We start from the raw sequence: 20,127 nt of genomic DNA on the forward strand, positions 1-20,127 counted from the left end.
CTGTGGCTTCTAGGCCCGAAGGTGGTGTTATCATGGTGGGATGATAGAAATAAGAAAGAATATAGCTAAAAGCCGCCAGAGATTATACAATACAGGTTGTTTGCAGTGTCTCACGTTGGTACAGTAATACATGTAGCCAGGATGCTGAAACTAGGAGGGTATGTCTGATGGAAAATGGTGGGAAAAATCACATTTTATTGGTCGCATACACATATTTAGCAGATGTTATTGCGGATGTAGCGAAATGCTTGTGTTCCTAGCTCCAACAGTGCAGTAGTATATAACAATTCATGACAATACACACAAATGTAAAATAATGGAATTAAGAATTATATAAATATATAATATTAGATTGAGCAATGTCGGTGTGGCATTGACTAAAATACAGTAGAATAGAATACAGTATATAGATATGAGATGAGTAAAGCAGAACGTAAACATTATTCAAGTGGCCAGTGATTCCAAGTCGATGCATATAGGGCAGCAGCCTCTAGGGTGCAGGGTGTTGTAAATTGGTGGAAGCCGGCTAGTGATGGCTATTTAACAGTCTGATGACCTTGAGATAGCAGCTGTTTTTCAGTCTCTCGGTCCCAGCTTTGATGCACCTGTACTGACCTCGCCTTCTGGATGATAGCGGGTGAACAGGCCGTGGCTCTGGTGGTTGATGATCTTTTTGACCGTCCTGGAGGACAAGGTAGTCTGGCCAGACCACACCACCCTCTGGAGAGCCCTGCGGTTGCGGGCAGTGCAGTTGCCGTACCAGGCTGTGATATAGCCCGACAGGATGCTCTCAATTGTGCATTTGTAAAAGTTTGTGAGGGTTTTAGGAGCCAAGCCAAATTTCCTCAGCCTCCTGAGATTGAAGAGGCGCTGTTGCGCCTTCTTCACCACACTGTCTGTGTGGGTGGACCATTTCAGATTGTCAGTGATGTGTACACCAAGGACCTTGAAGCTGGCCACCTTCTCCACTGCTGTCCCGTCGATGTGGATAGGGGCGTGCTCCCTCTGCTGTTTCCTGAAGTCCACGATCAGCTTCTTTGTTTTGTTGATGTTGAGTGAGAGGTTATTTTCCTGGCACCACTCTCCCAGGGCCCTCACCTCCTCCCTGTAGGCTGTCTCGTCATTGTTGGTAATCAGGCCTACTACTGTTGTGTCTTCTGCAAACTTGATAATTGAGTTGGAGGCGTGCATGTCCACGCAGTCAAAGTGGAGGTGTTGTTTCTTACCTTCACCACCTGGGGGTGGCCCATCATGAAGTCTAGGACCCAGTTGCACAGGGTGGGGATCAGACCCAGGGCCCCAAGCTTAATGATGAGCTTGGAGGGTGCTTGGAGGGTACTATGGTGTTGAATGCTTAGCTATAGTCAATGAACAGCATTCTTACATACAAGTATTCCTCTTGTCCAGATGGGATAGGGCATACAGCGATTGCATCGTCTGTGGATCTATTGGGGTTGTAAGCAAATTGAAGTGAGTCTAGGGTGTCAGGTAAGGTAGAGTTGATATGATCCTTAACTAGACTTTCAAGCACTTCATGATGACAGAAGTGAGTGCTACTGGACTATTGCTATTTACTTCAGTTACCTTTGCTTTCTTGGATATTGGAACAATGGTGGACATCTTGAAGTAAGTGGGGACAGCAGACTGGGGTAGGGAGAGATTGAATATGTCCGTAAACACTCCAGCCAGCTGGTCTGTGCATGCTCTGAGGACGCGGCTATGGATGCCGTCTGGGCCGGCAGCCTTGTAAGGGTTAGCACGCTTAAATGTATTACTCACGTCGGCCATGGAGAAGGAGAGCCCACAGTCCTTGGTAGAGGGCCGCGTCGGTGGTATTGTGTTCTCCTCAAAACGGACAAAGAAGGTGTTTAGCTTGTCCCGAAGCAAGATGCCGGTGTCCACAACGTGGCTGATTTTCCCTTTGTAGTCTGTGATTGTCTGTAGAACCTACCACATAAATAAGAATTCGTTGCCTAGTTAAATAGAAAAAATATTTTAAAAACATATGCTTCGTGTCTGAGCCATTGAATTGTGACTCCACTTTGTCTCTGTACTGACATTTTGCCTGTTTGATTGCCTTTCGGAGGGAATAACTACACTGTTTGTATTCGGCCATATTCCCAGTCACCTTGCCATGGTTATATGTGGTGGTTTGCACTTTCAGTTTTGCGTGAATGCTGGCATCTATCTACTGTTTCTGGTTTGGGTAGGTTTTAATAGTCACAGTGGGTACAACATCTCCTATACACTTCCTGATGAACTCAGTCACCGTATCCGTGTATTCGTAAATGTTATTCTCAGAGGCTACCTGGAACATATCTCAGTCCGCATGATCAAAACAATCTTGAAGCATGGATTCCGATTGGTCAGACCAGCGTTGAATAGACCTTAGCACGGGTACTTCCTGTTTGAGTTTCTGTCTATAGGAAGGGAGAAGCAAAATGGATTTGCCAAAGGGAAGGCTTTTTGAAAAGTTGAGTAGCAGTGGTCCAATGTTTTTCCAGAGCGAGTACTACAGTCAATGTGTTGGTAGAACTTTGGTAGCATTTTCTTCAACTTTGCACTGCATTTGAATTACACTGTCATTGCAATTTCAAACCTGATTACACTGTCTTAATTAGAGGTCGTCCGATTATGATTTTTCAACGGCGATACCGATTATTGGAGCACAAAAAAAGCCGATACCGATTAATCGGACGTTTTTTGAAATGTATATGTATATGTATATATATATATATATATATATATATATATATATATATATATATATATATATATATATATATATATATATATATATATATATATATATATATATAATCTATCAATGTACACTTTTATTTTTACTTAATATATTACATATGGGCTTTTGGATGGGTGTTCTTAAGGTGATTCCACAGGTTGGTGGTATTTTTTTATTTAGCCGTTACTGACCCCATGCTTACATCTTTATCACAAATAAGACACCTTGCTTTCCCTGGTGCCAATTCCATGTAATAGTCCCACACTGGTGCTCTGCTTTTCTCTGCCATCTGTAAAACACACACACAGCTCTGAAATGACAATGATACTGAACAGTCTGCTTAGGAGACAAATACTCTCAACTGTTTGAATAAAAATAGAGTTTAAGTTACCTGTGATGAATGTTGAAAACAAACTGTAATTTCTATATGCAGGAAATTCTATTTTAATAATGGACATGGTAAGAATTGACTACCAAAGTGCGAGTCATAATTCCCATGACACCTTCTAAATCTGAAAAGTGGTTCCTTCATTCATTTATTCCATAGGATATTTTTAGATTCACTTAAAATAAGGTCTGTGTTTCGTGTAGGCTTACACCACCTTGCCAATTTTATAACTGTAGATATCCATAGGACAAGGTAACTCTGATCAATATTCGTGTTGCACTGTTGGCGGTAGGTGCACTTGATTCAGAAGCCCTGCGCAGCGGGTAGGCAAAGTGTTCCAATTTTGAACCATTTATTTTGTCAGAAAGGACAAAATCCGCCTACCCAGTGGACCAGGAGATCTGTGGCTAAATCGAGTGTGCCTACTGCGCTGGCCAATCGGAGAGCTCAAATCAGTGTCTACAAGTTTGATACTAGCCTACGAGAGATTTCATAACTTTTAAAACAATGACCAGAGAGAGACTGTCAAAGAATACAGCAGAGTTGAGTTAATGTAAAAAAATATATATATTCAGCACTATCAACAATTTTTATTCAACACGATTAAAAAACATAAAACGTCTACTCCCAACTTCCACTTGCGTTGCAATGAATGAGTAGTCAAATGTATTATTAGCAGCTCGTTGTGTATATTTTAATATCGAGGAATATTTCACTTTCTCTGGTCATAGGAACATGAATTTGTGCTTGAGGCAGATGTGGTGGTCCTCGAGTTTCGCCATCAGGTGGAAGGTTGTTTTGAAATGTTTGAGTGTATGCTTCAGCCAAGACATCGGCTGCTAGTCAGATTATCATATCTCACAGGCAGTCACACTGTAGGCTAACTGACGTCTCCAGCGGCTCGAGTGCCCTTGTTGCCACGGTAACCACCTGCCCTTAAAGGGGCTGCTGAACATTTGTCTCACAAAAATGAAATTTAATTGAGCAATATACCCAGGGGGCGCCACTGGTTTTAGAAGTGGGGGGTGGGGAGGCATGGCCCCATGGCCCTTCTAGCTGTCTCTATTTAGAACAACAAAAATTAAGCAAAAATGCCCACAGTCATCAAGCTAGGTAAGAGATCATTATTAAATATGCTTAATTAATAAGACTGAACTAGATCAATGATAATTCAATAATCTATATTGTGTTGCAACTTTAACCAATAACCTAACAAAATGAACAACTCTTACAAATAAAATACAAAGACTTAACTTTTGATTGACTTTATTAAGACATCCTCAATATCAAATTTCAGCCAGTCCGCCCAGCCAGACCGTGCAGTCTGCATGTCCGACCCCCACCAGTCTAGTCAATAACTCAACACTCTCCCAACACAACTTCCTTCAAATCTTTTTTTAAATTTCTCATGGGAAAGGTTTGGAAAGCAAAAGTTTCATAAAAACACATACTCCTACACATTAATACACAGAAACAGTACGTCCTCCATATAATTCATATCATAGGCCTAATAGTACTGTAGAGCTCTATTAACTTGATAAGTCTCCAGGATCAGCATTTTATTTTTTTTTACGGGGAGAAGGGAGAATCTGCAGACATGCTGAGATAAAAGAACATACTTGTTGCCATAATTCAGCCAGCCTTCACAAGACCATAACATATGCAAATTTGTGTTTTACACCTCCAGCAGAATAATACAATTTCTGGGTGCATTATATTTTTTTTCACTGGCATATAGTGTAAGTTCTATGGATGGTTTTAAACTGCAGTAATTTATGTCTGTGCTTATATGAACATGCCTGGGAATTCTAACATATCTGGATCCATTCATCAATTTTGTTTGGCATTTTTTTGTGTCATTGGGAAAAGCCTCTATTAACCCTTGATACTGTTTGGAAATCAACTTTAGAAGGTTGTCAGACTGCCCTAAAATAGTTTGATCTTTGAAGCTTCTTGCTTGTCCAGTGTTTGCTGCACTGAGAGAATAAAGTGTTGTATCTGTGTAAGTTCACATCTGTACCGATACACTAGTCTTCTCTGGCTGCCTAACCCTGATGAGACCCAGGTCACCATCTGATTCTGCTCAAATGAGGCATAACAAAGAATTACCTTGGTGTACAGTTATGCATTATATTATCCAAGAATAAAATCAATGATTCAGTAATTGAAATAAATTATTCCCAGATCCCAGACTTTAGCCTACCCATCGACTCAAGATGGAATGTCACCATCTGATCCTGCTAAGACATGATGAGCATAGTGTTGTGTACTGACTGTGCACCATCACAGTGAAGCCTGTAGAGCTGTTTATACCGTGTCAGTGTGAAAAGTAGAAAATAAGATGGGGAAACTGACAGATCAATAACGTTACATTGTTTTCCTGACTAATAAAACTTGTATCGCGCTGAAAAAACATCAGAATATCAGTCTTCAATCGCTTGGCCGCTGGTTTCATCGGTTGATTCAGGTCTAGTGTGATTGAGGCAAAAATAATAGCAAAAGTTAGTGAGCTAAATGGTTAACGTTAGCCAACTTTTGGCTAGCTCTAACTAATGGTACATCATCAAATTTACTTCTGTTGAAACGGGACAAATCAAAGGCTACAAAACATTTCCATATACACGACAGATGTTAGATACTGCTACCTGACAGATAGCTAGCTAACACTGAACTGGCTGTGCTAGCTACTAGCTAGCTAACTAGTTGGTAGTAGTTCATTCACTTCAGTCGAGAGGGGATGAAACATTACCTAACATAACATGTCAGTTACACTATTAGCTCATCACTGGGAATATATATATTTATTTATTATTTTTTCTTTTTTTTCTGTCAAACAGCAGTTAACTTGCCATTGAGATCAGTCAGGTAAAGAGTAGCCAGTTTCTGCTCTGCTTGCAACACAGACAGCAGCTGCCTCTGTTCATCTCTCCTGTGCTGGCCCTATACACCAGCCTTTCAGCTGCTTTGCCTTCACACAGCCTGTCTGCATGCTCTGTGGTGTGTGTGCCGTCCTAAATCCAGCCGGCATGGTCCTAAAGCACACCGGTGCCGTGTTTTGTATCACAGTGCAATGATAAAACTGGGGGGAACAAAAATGCAATTTCAGAATGGTGGGGGGGTCACTATTGTCCCCATTGTCCCCGTCCCCTGTGAAAGTTGCGCCCCTGAGTATATCACATCACTTCTTACTAGTAATCAATGTATTATTTTAGAAACATTACAAAGCATGGTCATCCATTTTTTGTTTTTGGTGTAATTATGATGTAAAAATATTTTGGCTGGTAAAAATTCTGAGTGGCTGGTATTTCACATTGGCTGGTGGACCAACAAATTAGTTTCAGGCCCTGAACTGATCTATTTTGTTATCCAAGCTTGAGTTTTGAAATATAATATGCTATCCATAATATCCAATATGCTGTGATAATGCATTCTGCCTGCCTACTGCACAAACCTCATTCCTACAGAACTGTTTTTATTAGGTTATAATGTTTTACATTTAAGTTGTTTAAATGTTTTTATCTGAGCGGTAGATCTCGCCTCATAAAAGGTTGATTACCACTGTCCCAGAGGATTCCCTGTAGCATCCCTGGCCCAGGTCACTACTGGCTGGCTACTGCAGGGACCCTGTCAACCACCTCTGTTGCCCCATGATTCAACCAGGGAAGAATTCCGTAAGACCCTAACTGAACCAAGAGTTTGGCTATGGGACAGACTCGCTTCCATGCCCCCATACGGACTCAAACTGATGAAGTCATGAACTGTGTTTAGCAATCTTACTTTGGATGGTGATTTAAATAGTAAGTAGCCCATTTGAAACTCTGCTGCAAATGACCGACAAGGCATGGAACAATCTTGCAAAGCCCTGCTCACATTATGATTTGGAAATACCAGCTCCTTGTACTTTAGACATTTCTGCAGTTAAGGTAAAAAAGGCCATGCCTAATGCTTCCATTGCTAAATCAGGGAGTCAGTAGCTGTCAGTTGAGGGGCCAGATATGCCCCTGTCAAAACCACTCGTAGAGTCATACATTTAACTGCTAGGCTTCAGACACTATTGATATTCATAAATGCACTTCAGCTAATAGCCCTCAAATAAAATAGCAATTCATTCTGAAAGGCAAGATTGCATTTCCTGCTGTTCCTTATTGAATGGACGGAACATTCAGGCATGATAACAACTCAACTGAGTAGGATAGTCTGTCAAAAGACTGGCCTACAGCTTACTAACTGTTATAACCCTGTTATAACTTGTAAATAAGACTTACATTCTCAACTGGAAAATCTCATGCAGAAAACCAGACATTGGTGATGTCATTTCATGGGTCAGTGACTACATGCATGACATACTTTCCTGGTTACTATACTGTAGAGAAGCAGTTAATATACTATACTATTACTGTGACAAAAATTCCAGATTGTCTGCATAATCAAATAACATTCAGCTCAGACATCCATACATACCCCACAAGACAGGCCACCAGGGGTCTCTTCACAGTCCCCAAGTCCAAAACAAATTCACGGCAACGCATAGTTTTATACAGAGCTATGATCGCATAGAACGCTGCCATCTTCAATTACTCAAGCAAACAGCAAAATAACCTTTTAAAAAATGTATTCAAAAACAACCCATGGAACAACGGGGACTGTGAGGAAATAAAAAACGCACACACATTCACTCTACCCTAGCTCAAGACCAAACATTCACTCTACCCTAGCTCAAGACCAAACATTCACTCTACCCTAGCTCAAGACCAAACATTCACTCTACCCTAGCTCAAGACCAAACATTCACTCTACCCTAGCTCAAGACCAAACATTCACTCTACCCTAGCTCAAGACCAAACATTTTAAGTAGGCAAAAAAAATATTTAAATAGAGCGCAATCCTGTTTAAAATAGGGAGCAATAGTAATGGTGTCTAACTCCGCCATGGTTCATTGAACAACGTCTATGGGAAAATGAATGGAGGTTTTGTAGGGTTTTTGGATAAATGCAGAAAATAAGGTCTGTAGTAAACACAGGCTTAGGAGATCTTAAGTTTTGTTCTATGAGATATGCATTTTGAAGCATTTATGTAAAAGGAAAAAAAGCACATAAAGCACAAAGGTTTCATAATTCATAAAGGTCATGTTAACTGACTGATATTATTTCATAGAACAAACCATACAAGATCTCCTCAGCCTGTGTTAACCTCAAACCTTATGTTTGGTGTTTATCCCAAAACCCTATTCTTTCCCCATTAATTTTCCCCATAGCAATGGCAGAACAAACCAGAGGTAACTCATTTCCGGGTTTAGGACTACAAGTTTACGAGCTCTGTGCAACGGCTGTTTAGCCTATTAAATGGCTGGCTTTAGGACCATGAGGACCATTGCATGTATTTTTTTGTTCACTATAATATTACGGTGATAATTAATGGCTGGGGTCATTTTTGTTTGTTTTTGCTGTTCTCCAAATAGTCTTTTAGAGTTTTTAAATTGTGTAGAAATGCAGTATACAAGCTTCCTGCTATACCCAAGGTTCAGCTGAACTGCTACCACTGACCTTCAACCCAGTGTGCTGATTTCTTAAAGCTTTATATGTGTGGACACACCATGAGATGTTTGGACCAGAATTAGTTTTTGTCAACCAGATTTGGAAAACTTTAGATGGACGTATCTGATACAGTGTCTAGAGACATGGCAAGAAGTAATGAATTAAATATGCTAAACATGTCATGACAGGATTTGTTATTACATGTTTACATATGGTTCCCCCCAGGGAACAGTACATTTCTTATTGCTCAGTTGCACAATGTTTATTGTTTTGCAGTTGTGCAACAGTCTCTATTATTTCTTGGACGCAAAGTTTAATGCCAGATTTGGGTTACCTGTTATCTGATTTTATAACAAACTTTTAACAGTCAGAGCATGACATAGATATACAAGCAATAATTATTTTGGGGGATGTAAACACACATTTTTATTATTTTATTTACCTTTATTTAACTAGGCAAGTCAGTTAAGAACAAATTCTTATTTACAATGATGGCCTAGGAACAGTGGGTTAACTGCCTTGTTCAGGGGCAGCATGACAGATTTTTACCTTGTCAGCTTGGGGATTCGATCTTGCAACCTTTCGGTTACTAGTCCAACGCTCTAACCATGCAGGCACGCACGTACACACACACACAACATCGTGTCATGGATGGGTGATGGGTTCAGTAAGTCAGTGAGATATCCACATGCTGGAATATGTGGACAAGAAGGTTACATGTCTTTCATGTTGACAAATGACAATAGAAAGATGGGCGACCAGGGTCATTGCCAGTGCCCCAGTTCAGATTGCCTCTCCTTGAGATTCAGCAGGAGTCGTGCTGTATATCACTGTGATAAAGATCAGACGGTTTTCAGGACAGTTGTGTGTGTGTGTGTGTGGTGGTTTTTCTCAAGGACTTATTCAGGATAAACTTCATGATAAAATCAAAGCAGTGTGGCTGAAGACAGCTTGGTAACCTTTCCTTCACCCCTATACAGTATGTGTTTATTTCTCTCCATTACTGTAGCCATAGAATTTATATGACACTATCATTTTACCATGTTGGCTGATTTAATGATCATGTAAACCAAGGTGAAAGTCATCCATATTTAATACCAAAGCGATGGTTGAGTATGAGAGAAACACACAGACTTAGAGATGTAGTTCTTTCTATCATGAAAATGGTATTTGAGCTCCATCCCAATCACTCACACGAGAGAGATGGAGAGAGAGAAGGAGAAAAGCAATGTCCTCCTTGTCCCTTCTTTTTATTGACAGTTTATTGTGGCAATAAAGTGTGTGTGTGTGTGTGTGTGTGTGTGTGTGTGTGTGTGTTTGTCTGCTGCGGAAGTATGCATTTTTTTTTGCTGTAATGTATTATCCTTCTAGTGTGGTGGTGACACAATACGACATTGTTTGTGAGTTTTTTGGTGAATGGCGTGCAGGCTTCACACAGGCTGTGTGTGTGTGGTAACTTCAAACCAAACGTGAAAGAAAGAATAAAAAAATGGAGTCTTAGTTGTAAATGGGCAATAAACTGATTCAGTCTCAAAGCATCCTGCAGTGGGATGTTACACAATTTCTATTTGCAATAACTGAAATTATGACTACCCAGATTTCAAACCTGTGACATCTGACCAACTCAATGTCGTGTTAGGCCTGTGAGCTAATCCTTCCAGTAGGCATAAGCTTTGCGAGCTAACACAAGTCTTCCATTCTCAGGCAAGGTTACTCATCATGTGACCATAGTTCACTGAATCACCTCTGTTACACACTTCTTACTTCAGCAGTTCAGACACAGCATAGCCCTCAGACACATCAACAGTAAACTATGCCTCAGTTGGGATTTGAACCAGTGATCCTCGGTCCGCTCTTCCTAACTGTTTGGCCATGCCACTGGAGACGATCCACTGCCTTCCCGGATGCCCTTTGAAAAGGACCTGTTCCAAACCAAACCCCATGCAGTGCAGGCATGCAGCATAGCTCCTCGGGACAGTTTCTTCCAGCATTAATAATTGAAGGCAGCTGAATTTAGCTGCATCGCCGAGTGTGGATCAATGAGATGAGAATCCTGAGGAGACACTTTCTCTGTGCTTTGATCTCTCTGCTGCTGCTCAGAAGATGAAAGGACTAATTGGGCTTGTTGGGTCGGATTTAGCTGCCTCCCCAACAGGAGGATAAAGACCTGCCCACGTGAACAACCTAATATGGGTAATTACAGAGCATGATGACCTCAGGTTGCAGGTTGGAACTGTATAACCATTTCTCTTGTCTATATCCAGTTTCTAATGATACATGATGATTCCCCAAATATAAACATATTTCTGCTGTGTGTATGCACACCTTTTCCCACTGTTGTGGTCTGCAATATGTAATCTAGATCTGCTGTTCAGCTAGAACTTTCCCTGTACACAGCAGTCAATCTGTCCCAGAATGCACTGCATCCTGGCACTCAGCCCCTGCTGATAGCCCCTCTTTCTACCCCCTGCTGATACACAGGCAGAGGGAACTCATTTCTGAGAGCACACAGCTCCCGGTGATTCTCTGTCTCTCTCTCCGTCTCTCTCTCTCTCTTGTGGAGGTCAACATAGTGATATCAGACTTATCAAGGTCAGGATGTTGTCACAGGTATCTACTGTATGTCATTAGAAGCTCTGTTATCCTCAGTACAGTTGATGTTAAGCTGCTTCATTTCATGAGGCTGCAGGCTAACAGTAAGGTCAATGATAAGAGTGCATTGGTGTGAAGGAGACAAGGAACTGTGGTGTCTCCATATTGATTCTGGGGGAAACTCTGGGTGGGTAGTCACGTGATGGAATCGTTCTTCCTCATTTGCCTCTGTGTGTCTGCTTTTTCAGTGAGTGCACCATGTTCCTGATTATTCATGGGCATCGATGTAGCTGAGCGCGGTGGCACACTGCCATGAATGAAAGTGCAGGAATGCACCTGTCTTTTCTAGCCACTGTTAACCGCTATAGCAGGAGGCTATGGACTAGTCTAGCGGATAGGGACATTCAGTGGTAGACACACATCAGGAGGGGCATTCTACTGCTGTACAATGGATGTACAGAGGACTTGGGTATCTATCTGTGCATGTTAGTGAAACAGACACTGTATACAGACACAGTCTATCTCTGCTGTATTTCAAGATCTTATTAACACAGAAGAAACAGTCTCTTGCTTGACAGCTAAGGAGCTACAAGACTTAGTACACAAAGAGACAGGCTCAATCACTTACACACCCTGGGCTTGGGGTAGAATAGCCTTTTTGTGATGGTGTGCTGGCGATTAGGGATCGATATGGGTCAGCGTATTTTGTGTCTTTATGGGTGAGTGAGCTCAGACAGGGATATTAGAGCTATCTCTTACATATACCGTTACATTAGCCCAGGCTAGACATATCTGTCTTAGAGACACAGTAACAGTTAAGATACACTTAATGCAGTGGGATGGAGGGCACATGAACCTTCAGTGGCAGCGTTTTCATTATGTCTATTTAAGTGGCTCACCATGCAAGGGCTGGTCATCATGGTGATGTAGACATGCTTTCTATAGCGCTCTCCCAAACAGAGAGATAGACAGTATACACATGTACTGTATGCAATGAGTATCTATATGTTTATTATTGGTGCCTTGCTCTTTAGTAATCATTCAGATATAGTTTGCTGTAAGTTATAATTTTGTGGGCAGGCATTGCCGTGCCACGAACCATTCTAAACTACCAATCAATTTATTGTCAGTCTTTCATCGTATTATCACTGTGATCTTTGTAACCTACTGTATATTGAATTAGGATGCTGTCGGTTTTGACCTACTGTACCTTTAAGCCTACCTTTTAAACAACCATGATGGATCATGATGAGAGTGAGGGGAATTGAAAGCGGGATGATAATGGGGGGGAAGCTGACTTCCTGTAAATACAGCTGTCATGCTTTCATGGGAGTTCTGATTTATTCTACACTTTCTACAGGTGTGTGTACTTGGATGATAAAAGGGATGTGCCTTGGGGTATTTACACAGGGATAATGGAATGCAGATACATGGCTTTCCTGTGGTTTATACTGTACACACCCTGGTTTAAGGAGGATTTGTGCCAAAGGTCTTCACTAATGAGTCTATCCACCCAAACCAGGCCTGAGCATGCCATGGGCGTGTGTCTCAGTGATGATGTGTGTGTATGTATGTATGTATGTATGTATGTATGTATGTATGTATGTATGTGTGTATGTGTGTATGTGTGTATGTGTGTATGTGTGTATGTGTGTATGTGTGTATGTGTGTATGTGTGTATGTGTGTATGTGTGTATGTGTGTATGTGTGTATGTGTATGTGTGTGTGTGTGTGTGTGTGTGTGTGTGTGTGTGTATATACATACATACATACAGTGCCTTGCGAAAGTATTCGGCCCCCTTGAACTTTGCGACCTTTTGCCACATTTCAGGCTTCAAACATAAAGATATAAAACTGTATTTTTTTTTGAAGAATCAACAACAAGTGGGACACAATCATGAAGTGGAACGACATTTATTGGATATTTCAAACTTTTTTAACAAATCAAAAACAGAAAAATTGGGCGTGCAAAATTATTCAGCCCCTTTACTTTCAGTGCAGCAAACTCTCTCCAGAAGTTCAGTGAGGATCTCTGAATGATCCAATGTTGGCCTAAATGACTAATGATGATAAATACAATCCACCTGTGTGTAATCAAGTCTCCGTATAAATGCACCTGCACTGTGATAGTCTCAGAGGTCCGTTAAAAGCGCAGAGAGCATCATGAAGAACAAGGAACACACCAGGCAGGTCCGAGATACTGTTGTGAAGAAGTTTAAAGCCGGATTTGGATACAAAAAGATTTCCCAAGCTTTAAACATTCCAAGGAGCACTGTGCAAGTGATAATATTGAAATGGAATGAGTATCAGACCACTGCAAATCTACCAAGACCTGGCCGTCCCTCTAAACTTTCAGCTCATACAAGGAGAAGACTGATCAGAGATGCAGCCAAGAGGCCCATGATCACTCTGGATGAACTGCAGAGATCTACAGCTGAGGTGGGAGACTCTGTCCATAGGACAACAATCAGTCGTATATTGCACAAATCTGGCCTTTATGGAAGAGTGGCAAGAAGAAAGCCATTTCTTAAAGATATCCATAAAAAGTGTTGTTTAAAGTTTGCCACAAGCCACCTGGAAGACACACCAAACATGTGGAAGAAGGTGCTCTGGTCAGATGAAACCAAAATTGAACTTTTTGGCAACAATGCAAAATGTTATGTTTGGCGTAAAAGCAACACAGCTGAACACACCATCCCCACTGTCAAACATGGTGGTGGCAGCATCATGGTTTGGGCCTGCTTTTTCTTCAGCAGGGACAGGGAAGATGGTTAAAATTGATGGGAAGATGGATGGAGCCAAATACAGGACCATTCTGGAAGAAAGGTCTTTTGCAGACTCCATCAGGTTGAGACTGGGATGGAGAATTGTCTTCCAACAAGACAATGATCCAAAACATAAAGCAAAATCTACAATGGAATGGTTCAAAAATAAACATATCCAGGTGTTAGAATGGCCAAGTCAAAGTCCAGACCTGAATCCAATCGAGAATCTGTGGAAAGAACTGAAAACTGCTGTTCACAAATGCTTTCCATCCAACCTCACTGAGCTCGAGCTGTTTTGCAAGGAGGAATGGGAAAAAATGTCAGTCTCTTGATGTGCAAAACTGATAGAGACACCCCAAGCGACTTACAGCTGTAATCGCAGCAAAAGGTGGCGCTACAAAGTATTAACTTAAGGGGGCTGAATAATTTTGCACGCCCAATTTTTCAGTTTTTGATTTGTTAAAAAAGTTTGAAATATCCAATAAATGTCGTTCCACCTCATGATTGTGTCCCACTTGTTGTTGATTCTTCACAAAAAAATACAGTTTTATATCTTTATGTTTGAAGCCTGAAATGTGGCAAAAGGTTGCAAAGTTCAAGGGGGACGAATACTTTCGCAAGGCACTGTGTATGTGTGTATATATATATATATATATATATAATATTTTTTTTAATTTAACCTTTATTTTAACTAGGCAAGTAAGTTAAGAACAAATTCTTATTTACAATGATGGCCTAAAAGTATATTTCATAATACTCCTGGAAAATCCCATTGAAATGCACCATTATTAAATTAAGATAGAATTTCAAAAGGACGTGCTAATTTTCCACCATGAACTATGTTAGACTTTTTCCCAGCTCTTGCTTTCATGCAGTTTAATGGCCCTCTATATCTCTTGAGTCAATAGCCAGGAGACGACAGCCAATATGTTGGGCTCCAAGGTGGCCATGCAGGAAGTGAGATCTATATAGTGGAAACATCAGTACAGAGCAGGAGTGTGCTCAATTGTACTCAACTGAGGTTGGTTGGGTGGGCTGCAGGGTGAGTTGGTTTTGCAGACCTCAGTAAAAAAATAAAAATATTTTCTGTCAGCATACCCTCAAGCCCCTCATAAATAACACATTGCATCAACGTGCTGGAAATGTTGATGTCCTTTCCTGGGATGAAAGTAACATTTAACTTGTTTTTTTTAAATTAATGAAATGACACATAATCTTTGGTGTACGATACAATGAAATGGCCAGCCTGTGACTGTTGGGGAGAGACAGAGACATCACACAAAACTGCTAAACCAGTTGTAGAAAACCGTATGTTCCTTATGGATTGTAGAAGAGAAAAACAATCATCTATTCTGTGTGCCTTGTAGAAGTCTATTATTATTCAGTGTCTCTCTGTGAGTTAGCGTTATAGCAGTGGGTCTCAACCTTGTGGCCCAGCCTTAGAATCCGCAGACTCAGGAGAAAAACAAAGCATTAGGTGTGGATGCTTTGTAACATTGTCTCCTGCATCTTGTATCAGTTTATGGTGTTTTCAAAATGGCAGCCAGTGCCAATGTGACAAGTCCCTGCACACCCATATTTAATGTCTTTACCTGGTTACATAAAATGTCAGCAGTCTAAAATTGTTACTGTTAATTAAAAACGATTACCTGTGCACTATAGAGTAATTATGTGTTTTTCCTCTGAGGCTGTTCTTTGCTCACACCTGTCACGCTGTGCCCTGTATTGTATGTGAGATTACCTGTCTGGCAGGCACATGAGGCAGTGAACCAGAGCACTGCCAGTCTTCTCACTGGGTGTCCCCCCCGTGGAAGAGCCAATAGACAGACAGTATACACCCTTGGGGGTAAAGAAGGGCCATCATGGCTGGCTGTGTGGCTTAGTGATAATGCGTTTACACAGTGCAGAAACTGTAGACAAGCCTAGCACACACTGCTATTGTGTGGATAGTTGAGTGGTGTGTGGCGATGCATGGTGTTGGCCAGGAAAGGCCATGGGATTAGGACTGTTACAATGTGGCTCCAACCCATCCGGCACTACACCCTCTCCAGGGTATGTCCTATGGTGTCTATACAATGTATTTTGTTGAGCTAGACTTTGATGAATTCAAAGTTACACTTTGTGGGTTCATTAGCAAATAGCTGACGGAATCAGAGGAAGGCCCTAAAAATGGTCAGACTCCAGCCACCCTAGTCATGGACTGTTCTCTGCTACCGCACGGGCAAGCAGTACCGGGGCGCCAAGTCTAGGTCCAAAAGGCTTCTTAACAGCTTCTACCCTTAAGCCATAAGAGTCCTGAACAGCTAATCAACGGGCTACCCAGACCCCTCTTACTCTGCCGCAACTCTCTGTTTATTATCTATGCATAGTCACCTTAATAACTCTACCTACATGTACATATTACCTCGACTAACCGGTGCCCCTGCACATTGACTCTGTACCAGTACCCCCTGTATATAGTCTCTCTATTGTTATTTTACTGCTGCTCTTTAATTATTTATTTTTATCTTACATTTTTTACTTAACACTTCTTTAAAGCATTGTTAGTTAAGGGCTTGTAAGTAAGCATTTCACTGTAAAGTCTACACCTGTTGTATTCAGCGCATGTGACAAATGCAATTTGATTTGAATCGAGAATTATGTAAGATCACTATTTACCACAGACTACCAAGGCCCTTCTCTGTATCCTAAGTGTACCCAGAGCCTGTTGTGTGTTGTCAAACCTGCCTTTTAATGGTTTCTTAGTGCTGGGATGCATGGAAAAGGAAGTTTCATTATACTACGATTTAGAATACATATATCAGCGACCCTGGTTTTTCTTAATGATGATCTCCTGGCATTGCTTAAAGGAAAATACCACTCACAAAGTATATTTTGCTATTTGTTTCATTAATCCACTGTTGATACAGTCCCAAAATGTTTTGCATGTCAGCAATCAAGCTTTCAAGATCTAGCACTTTCAAAATACAGAGTGTTGCAGTGTGAATCGTTTTGCAAAACTCATTATACTGTGACACTATCTGTATTTTGAAAGTTCTATTCCTTTAAGCCCTGTGTGTTTGATCTGGTTTCAAGTAGAGGTCGACCGATTAATCTGAATGGCCGATTAATTAGGGCCGATTTCAAGTTGTCATAACAGTCGGTAATCTGCATTTTTGGACACCGATTATGGCCGATTACATTGCACTCCACGAGGAGACTGCGTGGCAGGCTGACTACCTGTTACGCGAGTGCAGCAAGGAGCCAAGGTAAGTTGCTAGCTAGCGTTAAACTTATCTTTATAAAAAACAATCAATCTTAACATAATCACCTGTTAACTACACATGGTTGATGATATTACTAGTTTATCTAGCTTGTCCTGCGTTGCATATAATCGATGTGGTGCCTGTTAATTTAGCATCGAATCACAGCCTACTTCGCCAAACGGGTGATTTGACAAGCACATTCGCGAAAAAAGCACTGTCGTTGCACCAATGTCTACCTAACCATAAACATCAATGCCATTCTTTTAAAATCAATACACAAGTATATTTTTAATCCTGCATATTTAGTTAATATTGCCTGCTAACATGAATTTATATTAACTAGGGAAATTGTGTCACTTCTCTTGCGTTCTGTGCAAGCAGAGTCAGGGTATATGCAGCAGTTTGGGCCGCCTGGCTCGTTGCAAACTGTGTGAAGACCATTTCTTCCTAACAAAGACCGTAATTAATTTGCCAGAATTGTACATAGTTATGACATAACATTGAAGGTTGTGCAATGTAACCGCAATATTTAGACTTAGGGATGCTACCCGTTAGATAAAATACAGAACGGTTCCGTATTTCACTGATTGTTTTCGAATTGATAGTTTCTGGATTTGACCATATTAATGACCAAAGGCTCGTATTTCTGTGTGTTATTATATTATATGATTTGATAGAGCAGTCTGAGCGGTGGTAGGCAGCAGCAGGCTCGTAAGCATTCATTCAAACAGCACATTCCTGCATTTGCCAGCCGATCTTCGCTGTGCTTCAAGCATTGTGCTGTTTTTGACTTCCAGCCTATCAACTCCCGAGATTAGGCTGGCAATACTATAGTGCCTATAAGAACATCCAATATTCAAAAGGTATATGAAATACAAATGGTATAGAGAGAAATAGTCCTATAATTCCTATAATAACTTCAACCTACTTCTTACCTGGGAATATTGAAGACTCATGTTAAAATTAACCACCAGCTTTCATATGTTCTCATGTTCTGAGCAAGGAACATGAACGTTAGCTTTTTTTACATGGAACATATTGCACTTTTACTTTCTCCTCCAACACTTTTTTTTTTGTTGCATTATTTAAACCAAATTGAACATGTTTCATTATTTATTTGAGACTAAATTGATTTTATAGTTAAAATAAAAGTGTTGATTCAGAATTGTTGTAATTGTCATTATTACAGATATTTATATAAAAATCGTCTGATTTAATCGGCATCGTCTTTTTTTGGTCCTCCAATAATCAGTATTGGTATCGGCGTTGAAAAATCATAGTCGGTCGACCTCTAGTTTCAAGCCGGTAACTACATGCAACTGACTCCTCAGATACAAGTAACTAGCTACAGTTGCTGCCCGTCCCCATTTTAAGGAGCAATAATACCCTACGTGTAAAGACAATACATGAATCAAACTCACAGCGTAGATTTTCCAATATGTTTAACCTCCTCCCCTCAATGTTAAACCTATCTAATCCAGTCCCCTCTAAAGTTGCATAAATAAGCACTATACTGTCTGTGGCTTTTACATCTACACAGGCATGCACGAACGAACACGCACGCCTCCACAACATTAGCCTGGGGCTTAACATACAAAGCGTAAGACAGGCATGATGGACACACACGGCATGCTGCTCCACAGTTTTTAGCATCTTAGAAATACAGAAAATGTGTACATTTCTGTGTACATAAGGTTACTCTAGAGTCATGTCAGGCTTCACCCTCCTAGCCGCTTGTCCTTTTCAATGTCATTGATATGTGTGTAGTGAACATTGGAGGTTCAAGCTGGTTCAGCATGTTCTATTTGAAGTGTAGTATTTATGGCTGTGGTCTTCCTCCCCAGTAAGGGTCGGCAGCAGAGGAATCTGCTGAGTCATATAGTACTTACGGTGCCATTCAGAACTCAACCACTTCTCAATCGACCAGTATTGAACCATGTACATATCTAACCCAGTTTTCCAATGGGGATCAATATTCATTCACAATATACAAAACTGCACCAAATCACCATCAGTATAGATCTGATAGTTTTTTTTCAGTTATTTTATTGCAATATGTATTATTGTATCTGAGCTGATGCTCTCTATAATTCTGGAGTAATTTATGGACTGGAAATGTCAGGTTGTATAAAACATAGTTGAGAAGAAATCATTACAGTGAGTGCTCCTCTCTTTTATCACAATAGTTATGTTAGTTTCTCATTCAGAATAATACATCCTGTTACTCCCAGCAGGCCAATGAAATGGTGGCCTGGGGACAAATACCATCACATAGCAACCCTCATGTTTTTAGTTTTGGCTGTGACTGTGGCCTGTCTGAGAGAGGTGTGCTATATTTAAGACTGAGTGTGGAACAGGTCACCAGCATTTATTGAATGATGACCCCACCAGCTGTTTATAGGCTACAGTGTACACTACATGGTGGCATAAGGCATGATGGTACAGTAGTTCTGTGTATCAGATGTATGGAGGCAGTGGCATGGTCTCCCTGGACACGAGATGGCTACGAGGAGAAGGGGGATGGGAGGAGGGGGATGGAGTCAGGCAGGGAGCAGGGAATGAGATCAGGGCAAATCGAATGAGGTCTGACCTTGAGGGGTTGTTGGCTATTCAGCACAAGCAGACCTCCACCTAGCAGACCCCCACCCTCCACCCAGCCTGCAGCCTCTAGGGGGAGACCCTGCTGACCGAACAACCAACCATATGCCTGCTGCTCTACCCACACCACAACTGCTCATTAGTACCCTACATATGTCCCTGACTCTGTGAAAATGATAGATCACAGGGCCAGCCCGATGACATACAATCAATGACCCCCTCAGATATATCTTCATCTCCCAACAGACAGCCTCTGACTCAA

The 20,127-nt window shown here is 41.1% G+C and overlaps 1 protein-coding gene across 3 annotated transcripts in view; it reads left to right on the forward strand.

Annotated features, from left to right (window-relative positions):
• iffo2b (intermediate filament family orphan 2b) overlaps nt 1-20,127 on the forward strand; it is a 41,583-nt gene that overhangs the window by 1,644 nt on the left and 19,812 nt on the right. The window lies entirely within an intron of this gene.

The sequence above is a fragment of the Oncorhynchus mykiss genome, chromosome 17 (genome assembly GCF_057628025.1).
Source record: "Oncorhynchus mykiss isolate SJ-2025 chromosome 17, ASM5762802v1, whole genome shotgun sequence".
NCBI lineage: Eukaryota > Metazoa > Chordata > Actinopteri > Salmoniformes > Salmonidae > Oncorhynchus > Oncorhynchus mykiss.